Source organism: Carcharhinus amblyrhynchos, chromosome 5, assembly GCF_965287045.1.
Source record: "Carcharhinus amblyrhynchos chromosome 5, sCarAmb.v2.hapA, whole genome shotgun sequence".
In the NCBI taxonomy this organism is placed as follows: Eukaryota; Metazoa; Chordata; class Chondrichthyes; order Carcharhiniformes; family Carcharhinidae; genus Carcharhinus; species Carcharhinus amblyrhynchos.
In genome coordinates this window covers 115,071,667-115,083,039 of record NC_137328.1, presented here as the reverse complement: position 1 = coordinate 115,083,039, position 11,373 = coordinate 115,071,667, and the positions used below count along the sequence as shown (strand labels likewise).

The 11,373-nt window shown below is 46.7% G+C and overlaps 1 non-coding gene across 1 annotated transcript; it reads right to left on the bottom strand.

Annotated features, from left to right (window-relative positions):
* Window positions 1-11,099: 11,099 nt before the first annotated feature.
* On the bottom strand, window positions 11,100-11,170 carry trnag-ccc (transfer RNA glycine (anticodon CCC)). Its single transcript has one exon. It is a non-coding gene; the product is annotated as a tRNA-Gly (tRNA).
* Window positions 11,171-11,373: the final 203 nt, after the last annotated feature.

Below are 11,373 nucleotides of genomic sequence, written 5' to 3'. Positions count from 1 at the left end.
TGTGCGGGAGAACTATGGAGGGCATGGTCTTTGAGAGGGGTGCCTGTATGGAACCACAAATGGAGGTTTAACACCCCCTCCATAGAGCTAAAGCTGCCAGGTTGTCTGCATGGATGAAGCACTAAAAGGCAGCACAGTGGTTAGCACGACTGCCTCACAGCGTCAGGATTCAATTCCACCCTGGGGTCACTGTCTGTGAGGAGTCTGTATGTTCTCCCCGTGTCAGCATAGATTTCCTCTGGGTGTCCCGGTTTCCTCCCACAATCTGAAAGAGGTGCATTGGCCATCCTATATTTTCAATGTACCTGGAATGGTGCCGGAGTGTGGTGACTAGGGTATTTTTACAATAATTTAGTTGCAGTGTTAGTGTGAGCCTATTTGTGACACTTGTGACTCGAGCTGCCATCAGGCTTATGAATGGACCTACCTTGTACTAAGTTGATATTTCTCTACACCCTAGTTATGTTTGTAACACTACATTCCACACTCTCTCCTTTCCTCTCTATGAATGGTATGCTTTATTAATATGGTGCAGAAACAATACTTTTCACCATATACTTACACATGAGACAGTGATAAATCCAGTCAAATAAATAAACTTTAAATTTTTCAACTTATGCATCCCCACCTGCCTTCCCTCTCCCCCACCCCCCAATACCCCCCCCCAACCCTCCACCCTCCCCAATAGGGTCAAGTTTAGGCATGAGCTTAATGCTCCCTGCAGTCCAATAAAATTACACATAGGTTTGGGGTGGATGTGTAGATAGTGGGAAGGCCACTGGCTGGATTTTACCCCTCTCTCAGCCTCCACAAGCCCCATCCTCCTCCCACCGTCAGCGCCTTTGAACTCACTGTGGGGAGTGTGCATAGTCCAAACACTGAGTCACTGCGTAGAAACTTTACAAAGTCAGCCAGTCAGACTGATACCTCATTGGATATGCGAAGGCTGTGTTTTATATATCGATGACAAGTGTTTGAATTGGCTCCAGGGAGGAAAGACTGTGAAAGACGGCGGAATTAAATCAACCACCGGTGTCCCATCCAAGCTTTAAATTATAGATCGTCCAGCTTCAGTGTCGCATATCCAATCAGAATGTTAATCCGGCGTGGTAAATAAATACTACAAATTGAACATGACTGGGAGCTGTTGCTCCCTTAACGTAAGAGCAAGATTTGATGAACCCTTTATATTTTCATCAGTCCAGCGCAGCCCATTATGGTGCTATTTCCAACTCGTTTCCTTCCAGTGTGACACTCAGCAGGAGATCGGAGTGACAACTCGAAACCTGTAATGAGCATGCATTAAGAAACAGAAAAGACTCAAGATAATCCCTGTCCTTTCTCGCAAGGAATGAAGTTGAAGACTTTCAGCCTTCTGCATCGATTGCCTTGGAGATTGCCAATTGAATAAAGTTGCACAACAGAGATAGACTAGAGATGAGAATAACTGGATGACTGTGTCAAAGAATTAACCCACCCACCTCGCCTCTCCAATTTTTCCCACTCACACTGGAAATCTCTCTCTCTTCTTGAATTCAAACTCATCTGTGGTCAGCTCCCAATGCATTTCTGCCCTACATCACACCAGTTGATGCTGGCACTCTCGTATCTCAGAGTAACACTCTCAGCTTTCCCACCTTTCCAGTGCTAAACTGGCATTGCCAGGGTGTCCAGCAGACACTGCCAGGGTATGCAGTGGGCACTGCCAGGGTGTCCAGTGGGCACTGCCAGGGCGTCCAGTGGGCACTCCCAGGGTGCCTGACGAGCACTGCCTGACCATGCCCCCAATCTCCCAGAGGCTTCAAAGGCCCCTGAGCCCCTCCCTCACTCCCCCCCACCCCCCACTGAGTGGACATTTCACTTGATTTCTACTGGTGAAAGCCGGCATTGATTCTCGCCATTCTCACACTGCATTGGAAGATTGGAAGATCCTGCGAGCTGGATAAATCAGGTTTCGATCGGGCTATGCATGCTTAAATGTTACTGTAAATGTGCTAATCGGTCTTGCCCCCTTTCTGGGCACAATCCAGTTCACGCATTAATTAGGAGTCAAGAATATCTGCCAGGGAGGGACCAATTTTTAGACCCGCGCGCTATTTTTCGGAATTGGGGTAACCTGCGCCAGGCTCGGCGAGGATGGAAAATCATCCCCACTGTTTGCCCATTTTCAATATTTTTACATCTGGTAAAGGGAAGTTTTCAAAGAGAATTTTAAAAAAGGCAATCTTTTTAATGATTTTTCTCCAGAATTGGGCACAACAACGTCCTGGAGAATGATCTTCAATTCCTGGACACCCCAGGGTTTCAAACCCGAGTGAGAATGTGGATTTTGTCACATGCTTCTTGGAATCAGAAGAAATGCTTCTGAATATCGTGTGCATGGCATTTTAAACAGATAGTTTCAGTGCTGCAGTGTAGTCACATGATTCTCTTTCACTAATGTATTCCCTGCCTCTAACGTCCCTGCAGTGTCCACGTGCTACGTGGGTTGATTCAGAAAGAACGTTCCCAGTGGTGAGGGAGTTCAGAATTAGGGGGTCATTGTTTGAGAATTAGGGGTAAACCTCCTTGGAATGAGGTGGGGAGAAATTTCTTCATCCAGAGAGTGCTGAATGTCTGCAATTCACCACCACAGAAAGTAGTTGAGGCCAAAACTTTGTGTGATTTTCAAAAAGATATTAGATCTAGCTCTTGGGAGGGAATAGAGGGATGTGGACCCCGGAGTTAGGGCAGGTGGTTTTCTTTCTGTTTAGTTAGGGCATCATGATTGGCACAGGCTTGGAGGGCTGAAGGGCCTGTTCCTGTGCTGTACTCTTCTTTGCTCCTTCTTCTTTGGGTTAAAGGGATATGGGAGGGAAGGCGGGATCAGGATACTGAAGTTGATGATCAGCCATGATCAAAATGAATGATGGAACAAGCTCGAAGGGCCAAAAAGATGTTATTCCTGTGTAGGGCTTCGCTGGAACACTGCCAGTTTTACTTCATTTCATTTTCAGGTTTCTGTCTCCATCTTGACTGTCTCAATTTTTCTGTTCATTAGTTTGCCATTCACACCTTCTTTTGACCCCTCTTATGGAATCATAGAACAGCTGCAGCATGGAAGGGTACTATTTGGCCCATCATTTCTGTACTGGCCCTCTAAAGCAGCAATTGGCCTAATGTCAATCCCCTGCCTTTTCCCTGAAGCCCTGCACATGTTTCCTTTTTTCACTAATGACCCAATTCCCTTATGGAAGACTCAATTGAACCTACTGCCACCTCACTCTCAGACAGTGCATTCCAGATTTGAAATGCTTGCTGTGTGAGAAAGCTTTTCCTCATGTCGATGTTACTTCTTTTGCATCCTACCTTCAATCTGTGCCCTTTGATTCTTGATCCTTCCACCAATGGGAACAGATTCTCCTTATCTACTCTGTCCAGACCTCATGATTTTGAATACCTCGATCAAATGTTCAGGTTAGGTGGACCGGCCATGCTAAATTATCCCATAGTGTCCCGAGATATATGGATCAACCATGGGAAATGTGTGGGGTTACAGGAATAGGGCAGGGGAGAGGACCTGGGTAAGACATTCTATCAGAGAGTTGGTGCAGACTCGATGGGCCAAATGGCCTCATTCTGCCCTGTAGGGATTCTCTGATTCTAACTCCCATCTCAGCCTTTTGTTTATTTTTGTTTCTTGACCTGTCCCATCAACATTCTCTTCCCTTATTCCTACCAAAGTAGGTGGGAGGGCAGTTATCGGTGCAAACTCGATGGGCCGAAAGGATCTATTCTGCTCTGTATGATTCGATGCACCTTCCTGTCATTTAATATCTCCTGCCTTCTGCCCTTTCACTTCTCTGTAGTTTTGGTTTTCCAACCACCCCCATGTCACCTATTTAAAAGCGATCACCTTTCTAACTTTTCCCAGTTCTCAAGAAAGGTCATGACCTGAAATATTCAGTGGGATTTTTCAGCCAATCCCTGCCAGCAGGATCTTCTGGTCCCATCAATGGCACCGCACCCCCCCAACTCCTCACCCCATGGGTTCACCAATGGCGGAGGGTGCAAACAACGAGGAACCCTGTTGACCGTGGTGGGACTGGAGGATCTCTACCACCAACCAAAGGTGGGACATCCCTGCTGCCACAAAACATGCCCCCAGGGTTCTGGAGAATCCTACCCATTCACTCGGTTTCTGTCTTCACAGATGCTGCCACGCCAAGGTGGCACGGTGGCACAGTGGTTAGCACTGCTCCCTCACGACGCCAGGAACCTGGATTTGATTTCCAATTTGGATCACTGTCCATGTGGAAGCTGCATGGTCTCCCCATGGTTTAAGCTTAAAGCTTGTAAGTAGGCTTACGTTAACACTTCAATGAAGTTACTGTGAAAATCCCATAGTCGCCACATTTCAGCACCTGTTCAGATACGCTAAGGGAAAATTTAGCAGAGCCAATGTACCTACCCAGCACATCTTTGGACTGTGGGAGGAAACTGGAGCACCTGGAGGAAACCCATGCAGACACAGGGAGAATGTGCAAACTCCACACAGAGAGTGACCCAAACCAGGAATCGATGGGCAGGTGACATGACAAGTCAACCCTTTGCATGTTTCAAGAACATACAATCATAGAATCCTATAGTGCAGAAGGAGGCCATTTGGCCCATTGAGTCTGCACCTACCACAATCCCACCCAGGCCCTATCCCCAGAACCCCAGGCATGTACCCTTGCTAGTCTACCTGACACTGAGGGGCAATTTAGCATTGACAATCCACCTAACTCGCACATCTTTGGAATGTGGGAGGAAACCAGAGCTCCCGGAGGAAACCCACACAAACACAGGAAGAATGTGCAAAATCCTCACATGCAATGACCTGAAGCCAGGAATCGAACCTGGTCCCTGGCGTTGTGAGTCAGCAGTGCAAACCACTGAGCTACCGAGCTGCCCCATGCGTTCTTAGCAGAACTGAGGACAATCAGCTAAGGGAGAAGCCCCAAGTAGGGTCCCTCCTGCCTCTTTTAACCTCCAACTAACCTGGTAAACTTTGCCAGCTCTGACGAAGGGTCACCCAGACTCAAAACGTTGGTTCTATTCTCGCTCCACAGACACTGTCAGACATGCTGAGATTTTCCAGCATTTTCTGTTTTTGTTTCAGATTTTGGGATCTGCAGTATTTTATTTTTAAGCTTCAGGTCCTGTTTGCTCACTGTGATTATCCAGATACATCCCTGCTGCAGACAGAGAATTCTGGAAAAGAAATCAAATGCAGCCCATACATGCCCTGAAGAACAACCAGCTCTGTCATCCACATCTTTGAATTGAAAGTACTGAGACATCAAATTCCAGCCTGAAGCCAGCCAAATCATCACAATAGACTGTATACTCTTCGACTCTGTTTATGAACACAAACATGGCCAAAATATCCTTCCCTGCTCTGTAGTGTGTATGTGTCTGTGTGTGTGTGTGAATGTGTGTTGTGTGTGTATATGTGTATGTATGTGTGTACGTGAGTGTGTGTATGTATGTGTGTGTGTATGTATGTGTGTGTGTATGTATGTGTGTGTTGTGTGTGTGTTGTGTGTGTGTGTAAATGTGTTGTGTGTGTATATGTATGTGTGTGTCTGTGTGTGTGTGTCTGTGTGTATGTATGTAAGTGTGAGTGTGTGTGTGTATATGTGTGTGTATATGTATGTGTGTGAGTGTGTGTGTGTTTACGTGTGTGTGTGTGTGTGCAAACATCAATGCATATATTATTACTTCAATCATTTTAAGTATAATGATTTTGATTTGATTTGGTTTATTGTTGTCACATATATTAGCAAATAATAAAAAGCATTGTTTCTTGTGCAATATACAGACAAAGCATACTGTTCATAGAGAAGGAAAGTAGAGAGTGTAGAATGTAGTGTTACAGTCATAGCTAGGGCGTAGAGAAACGTCAAATTAATAAACATAAGAACATAACCGTGGAACCGGGGAACCGTGGTGCACAAAGGATGTGTTGAACCTAGTCAGGAAGAAAAGGAAGGTGTACAAGAGGTTCAGGGAATTAGGAGATGTTAAAGATTTTGAGGAGTATAAGGACTGTAGGAGGGAACTTAAAAGGGAAATTAGGAGAGCCAGAAGGGGTCATGAGAAGACCTTGGCGGGTAAGATTAAGGAGAATCCCAAGGCCTTCTACAAATATGTGAAAGGTAAAAGGATAAGAAGAGAAGGGATAGGACCTATAAAAGGTGAGGGGGGAAAGGTTTGTGTGGAACCAGAAGAAATGGCGGAGGTGCTTAACGAGTACTTCGCCTCAGTATTCACGGTGGAAGCCGATCTGGGAGATTTTGTTATGGATTTGCAGCAGATGGAAAGGATTGAGTACGTGAATATTAAGGAGGAGGATGTGTTGGAACTTTTGAATTCTATCAAGGTAGATAAGTCGCCGGGACCAGATGGGATGTACCCCAGGATACTGTGGGAGGCGAGGGAAGAGATTGCAGAGCCCCTGGCGATGATCTTTGCGTCGTCAATGGAGACGGGAGAGGTTCCAGAGGATTGGAGGATTGCGGATGTAGTTCCTATTTTTAAGAAAGGGAACAGAGATAGAACATAGAACATAGAACATAGAACATTACAGCGCAGAACAGGCCCTTCGGCCCACGATGTTGCGCCGACCAGTTACAAAAACAATGACCCACTAGCCTATACCAATCCCTTTTCGTCCATAAACCTATCCAGAGATCTCTTAAACGCCCCCAAACTAGACGCATTTACAACTGCAGCAGGCAGGGCATTCCAATCCCTCACCATCCGCTGGGTAAAGAACCTACCCCTGACATCCGTCCTGTAGCTACCCCCCCTTAATTTAAAGCCATGCCCCCTCGTGCTAGCTTTCTCCATCCGAGGAAAAAGGCTATCACTATCCACCCTATCTAAACCTCTAATCATCTTATATGTTTCAATAAGATCCCCTCTTAGCCGCCTTCTTTCCAACGAAAACAACCCTAAATCCCTCAGTCTCTCCTCATAGGACCTCCCCACCATACCAGGCAACATCCTAGTAAACCTCCTCTGCACCCTCTCCAACGCCTCCACATCCTTCTTGTAATGCGGGGACCAGAACTGCACACAGTACTCCAAGTGCGGCCGCACTAGAGTAGTGTACAGTTGCAACATTACACTGCGACTCCTAAATTCAATCCCCCTACCAATAAACGCCAAGACACCGTACGCCTTCTTGACAACCTTATCTACTTGATTCCCAACTTTCAGGGATCTATGTACACACACACCTAGATCCCTCTGTTCATCCACACTATTCAAAGTCCTCCCGTTAGCCCTATACTCGACACATCTGTTGCTCCTACCAAAGTGAATTACCTCACACTTCTCCGCATTAAATTCCATCCGCCACCTCTCGGCCCAGCTCTGCAACCTATCTAAGTCTCCCTGCAGACTATGACACCCTTCCTCACAATCTACCACACCTCCAACTTTGGTGTCATCAGCAAATTTACTAATCCACCCAACTATACCCTCATCCAGATCATTAATAAAAATTACAAACAACAGTGGCCCCAAAACAGATCCCTGAGGCACACCACTCGTAACTGCACTCCATGATGAATATTTACCATCCACCACCACCCTCTGTCTCCTATCCGATAGCCAATTCCTGATCCAACTTCCTAGATTACCCACAATCCCATACATCTGCATTTTCTGCAGAAGCCTACCATGGTGAACCTTATCGAACGCCTTACTAAAATCCATGTATACCACGTCAACTGCCTTACCCCCATCCACCTCTTTGGTCACCTTCTCAAAAAACTCAATAAGGTTAGTAAGGCATGACCTACCCGCTACAAAACCATGCTGACTATTTCTAATCAATTCATTACACTCCAAATAACTATAAATCCTATCCCTAATAATTTTTTCTAAAACCTTGCCCACAACAGAAGTAAGACTCACCGGTCTATAATTCCCGGCAAAGTCTCTGTTCCCCTTCTTAAACAATGGGACAACATTCGCTATCCTCCAATCCTCCGGGACTACACCAGAGACCAATGACGACCTGAAGATCTGAGCCAGAGGCTCTGCAATCACCTCTCTAGCCTCCCAGAGAATCCTAGGGTAGATCCCATCCGGACCAGGGGACTTATCTATTTTCAGCCCCTCAAGAATTTCCAGCACATCCTCTTTATCAACCGTAATACTGTCTATTTTACACCCCTGCAACCCAATGTCCTCCTCAGCTATATTCATGTCCCCTTGCGTGAACACCGAAGAGAAATATTGGTTCAATACTTCTCCAATCTCCTCCGGTTCCACACACAACTTCCCCCTGCTGTCTGTAACTGGCCCTAATCTTGCCCTGACCAACCTTCTGTTCTTGACATACCTATAGAACGCCTTAGGATTCTCCTTAATCCTATCAGCCAAAGTCTTCTCATGTCCTCTTTTAGCCCTTCTCAACTCACTCTTCAACTCCCTCCTAGCCAATCTAAAGCTTTCTAGTGCACTATCTGAGCCCTCCAATCTCATCCGAACATAAGCCTCCTTTTTCTTTTTAACCATCGACTCAACTCTTTTAGTGCACCACGGTTCCCTAGATCTACCAAATCCACCATGCCTGACAGGGACATACCTATCAAGGACTCGCAGTAGTTGCTCCTTGAAAAAACTCCACATTTCAGACGTTCCCAGTCCCTGTAATCCCCTAATCCAATCCATGCTTCCTAATTCACTCCTGATAGCCTCATAATCGCCCTTACCCCAGCTAAAATTGCTGACCCGAGGTTCATGCCTATCTCTTCCCATCACTAAGGTGAACGTAACCGAATTGTGGTCACTATCACCAAAATGCACACCAACTTCCAAGTCTAGCACCTGGTCTGGCTCATTTCCCAGCACCAAATCCAATATAGCCTCACCTCTAGTTGGCCTGTCTACATACTGAGACAAAAAACCTTCCTGCACGCTTTGTACAAACACTGACCCCTCTAGCGAGCTAGAACTATAGCAACTCCAATCAATATTCGTAAAGTTAAAGTCCCCCATAACAATTACCCTATTACTTTCACTCCTAACCAGGATCGTCTCCGCAATCCTTTCCTCAACCTCTCTAGAACTTTTAGGAGGTCTATAAAAGACTCCCAACAGGGTGACCTCTCCTCTCCTATTTCTAATCTCCGCCCATACTACCTCAACTGACAAGTCCTCATCAAACTTTCTCTCCGACACTGTGATACAGTCCTTGACTAGCAATGCTACCCCACCCCCCCTTCTACCTTCTTCTCTACTCCGACTAAAGCATTTGTACCCCGGAACCTGCAACATCCATTCCTGACCCTGCTCTAGCCCGGGAAATTACCGACCGGTGAGTCTGACCTCAGTGGTTGGTAAGCTGATGGAGAGGCTTCTGAGGGACAAGATTTACGAACATTTGGAGAGGTTTGACATGATCAGGAATAGTCAGCATGGATTTGTCAAGGGCAGGTCGTGCCTTACAAGCCTAGTTGAGTTCTTCGATAATGTGACTGAACACATTGACGAAGGAAGTGCCGTGGACGTAGTGTACATGGACTTCAGCAAGGCGTTTGATAAGGTCCCCCATGCAAGACTTCTTGAGAAGGTGAGAGGGCATGGCATCCAAGGGCCTTTGGCCTTGTGGATCCAGAACTGGCTTGCCTGCAGAAGGCAGAGAGTGGTTGTGGATGGGGCTTTTTCTGAATGGAGGTCAGTCACCAGCGGAGTGCCTCAAGGATCTGTTCTGGGACCCTTGTTGTTTGTCATTTTCATAAATGACCTGGATGAGGAAGTGGAGGGATGGGTAAGTAAGTTCGCTGATGACACGAAGGTCGGTGGTGTTGTGGATGATCTGGAAGGATGGCAAAAGTTGCAACAGGACATAGATAGGATGCAGGACTGGGCGGAGAAGTGGCAGATGGACTTCAACGCGGATAAATGTGTAGTCGTCCATTTTGGCAGAACCAACGGGATGAACGAGTAGACTATCAAGGGCAGAAGTCTGAGTAGTGTTGAGGAGCAGAAGGATCTTGGGGTCCGGGTCCACAGGACTCTTAAATCGGCCTCGCAGGTGGAGGAGGTGGTCAAGAAGGCGTATGGTGTACTGGCCTTCATTAATCGAGGGATTGAGTTTAGGAGTCGGGAGGTAATGCTGGAACTTTATAAGACCCTTGTCAGGCCTCATTTGGAGTATTGTGCGCAGTTCTGGTCGCCTCACTATAGGAAAGATGTAGAAGCTATTGAGAGGGTGCAGAGGAGATTTACAAGGATGTTGCCTGGACTGGGAGGCATGCCTTATGAAGTTAGGTTGAGGGAGCTGGGACTCTTTTCCCTGGAGAGACGAAGGTTGAGAGGCGACCTGATAGAAGTTTACAAAATGTTGAGAGGAATAGATAGGGTGGACTCTCAGAGGCTATTTCCCCGGTTTGAAATGGTCGCTACGAGAGGACACAGATTTAAGGTGCGGGGAGGGAGGTTCAGAAGTGATGTTAGGGGTAAGTTTTTCACTCAGAGGGCGGTGAGTGAATGGAATCGGCTGCCGTCAGTGGTGGTGGAGGCGAACTCGCTGGGGTCTTTTAAAAGACTTCTGGATGAGTATATGGGGTTTAATGAGATTGAGGGTTATAGATAGGTCTGTAGGTAGGTAGGTGATGTGATCGGCGCAACTTGTGGGCCGAAGGGCCTGTTTGTGCTGTAGTGTTCTATGTTCTATGTTCTATAAGAAGTAAGAGCAGGAGTAGGCCATCTAGCCCTTCGAGCCTGCCCCACCATTCAATAAGATCATGGCTGATCTGTCGTGGCTCAGTTCCATTTTCCCGCCCTCTCCCCATAACCCTTAATCCCCCTGCCTATCAAAAACCTATCAACCCACGTCTTAAATATATTTAGCGAGGCAGCCTCCACCACTTCAACGGGCAGAGAATTCCAGAGATTCACCACCCTTTGAGTGAAGAAGTTCCTCCTCAACTCCGTTCTAAACTGCCCCCCCCTTTATCTTGAGGCTGTGCCCTCTAGTCCTACTGTCCTTTCTGAGCGGGAAGAGCCTCTCCACCTCTACCCTATCCATCCCGTTCATCATCTTAAAATGACAGTGCGCCGCCTGGGAATCAAACCCGGGTCGCAAGAATGGGAATCTTGCATGATACCATTACACCAGCGGCGCTGGTAATGCAAGGTAAGTCCATTCAAAAGTCTGATGGCAGCGAGGAAGAAACTGTTCTTGAGTTGGTTGGGTATGTGACCTCAGGTTTTGCATCTTTTTCCTAATGAGAGCATGTTCGGTGTGTGCAGGGTCCTTGATTTTACTGGCTACTTTTCCAAGGCAGCGGGAAGTGTAGACAGAGTCAATGAATGTGAGGCTGGTTT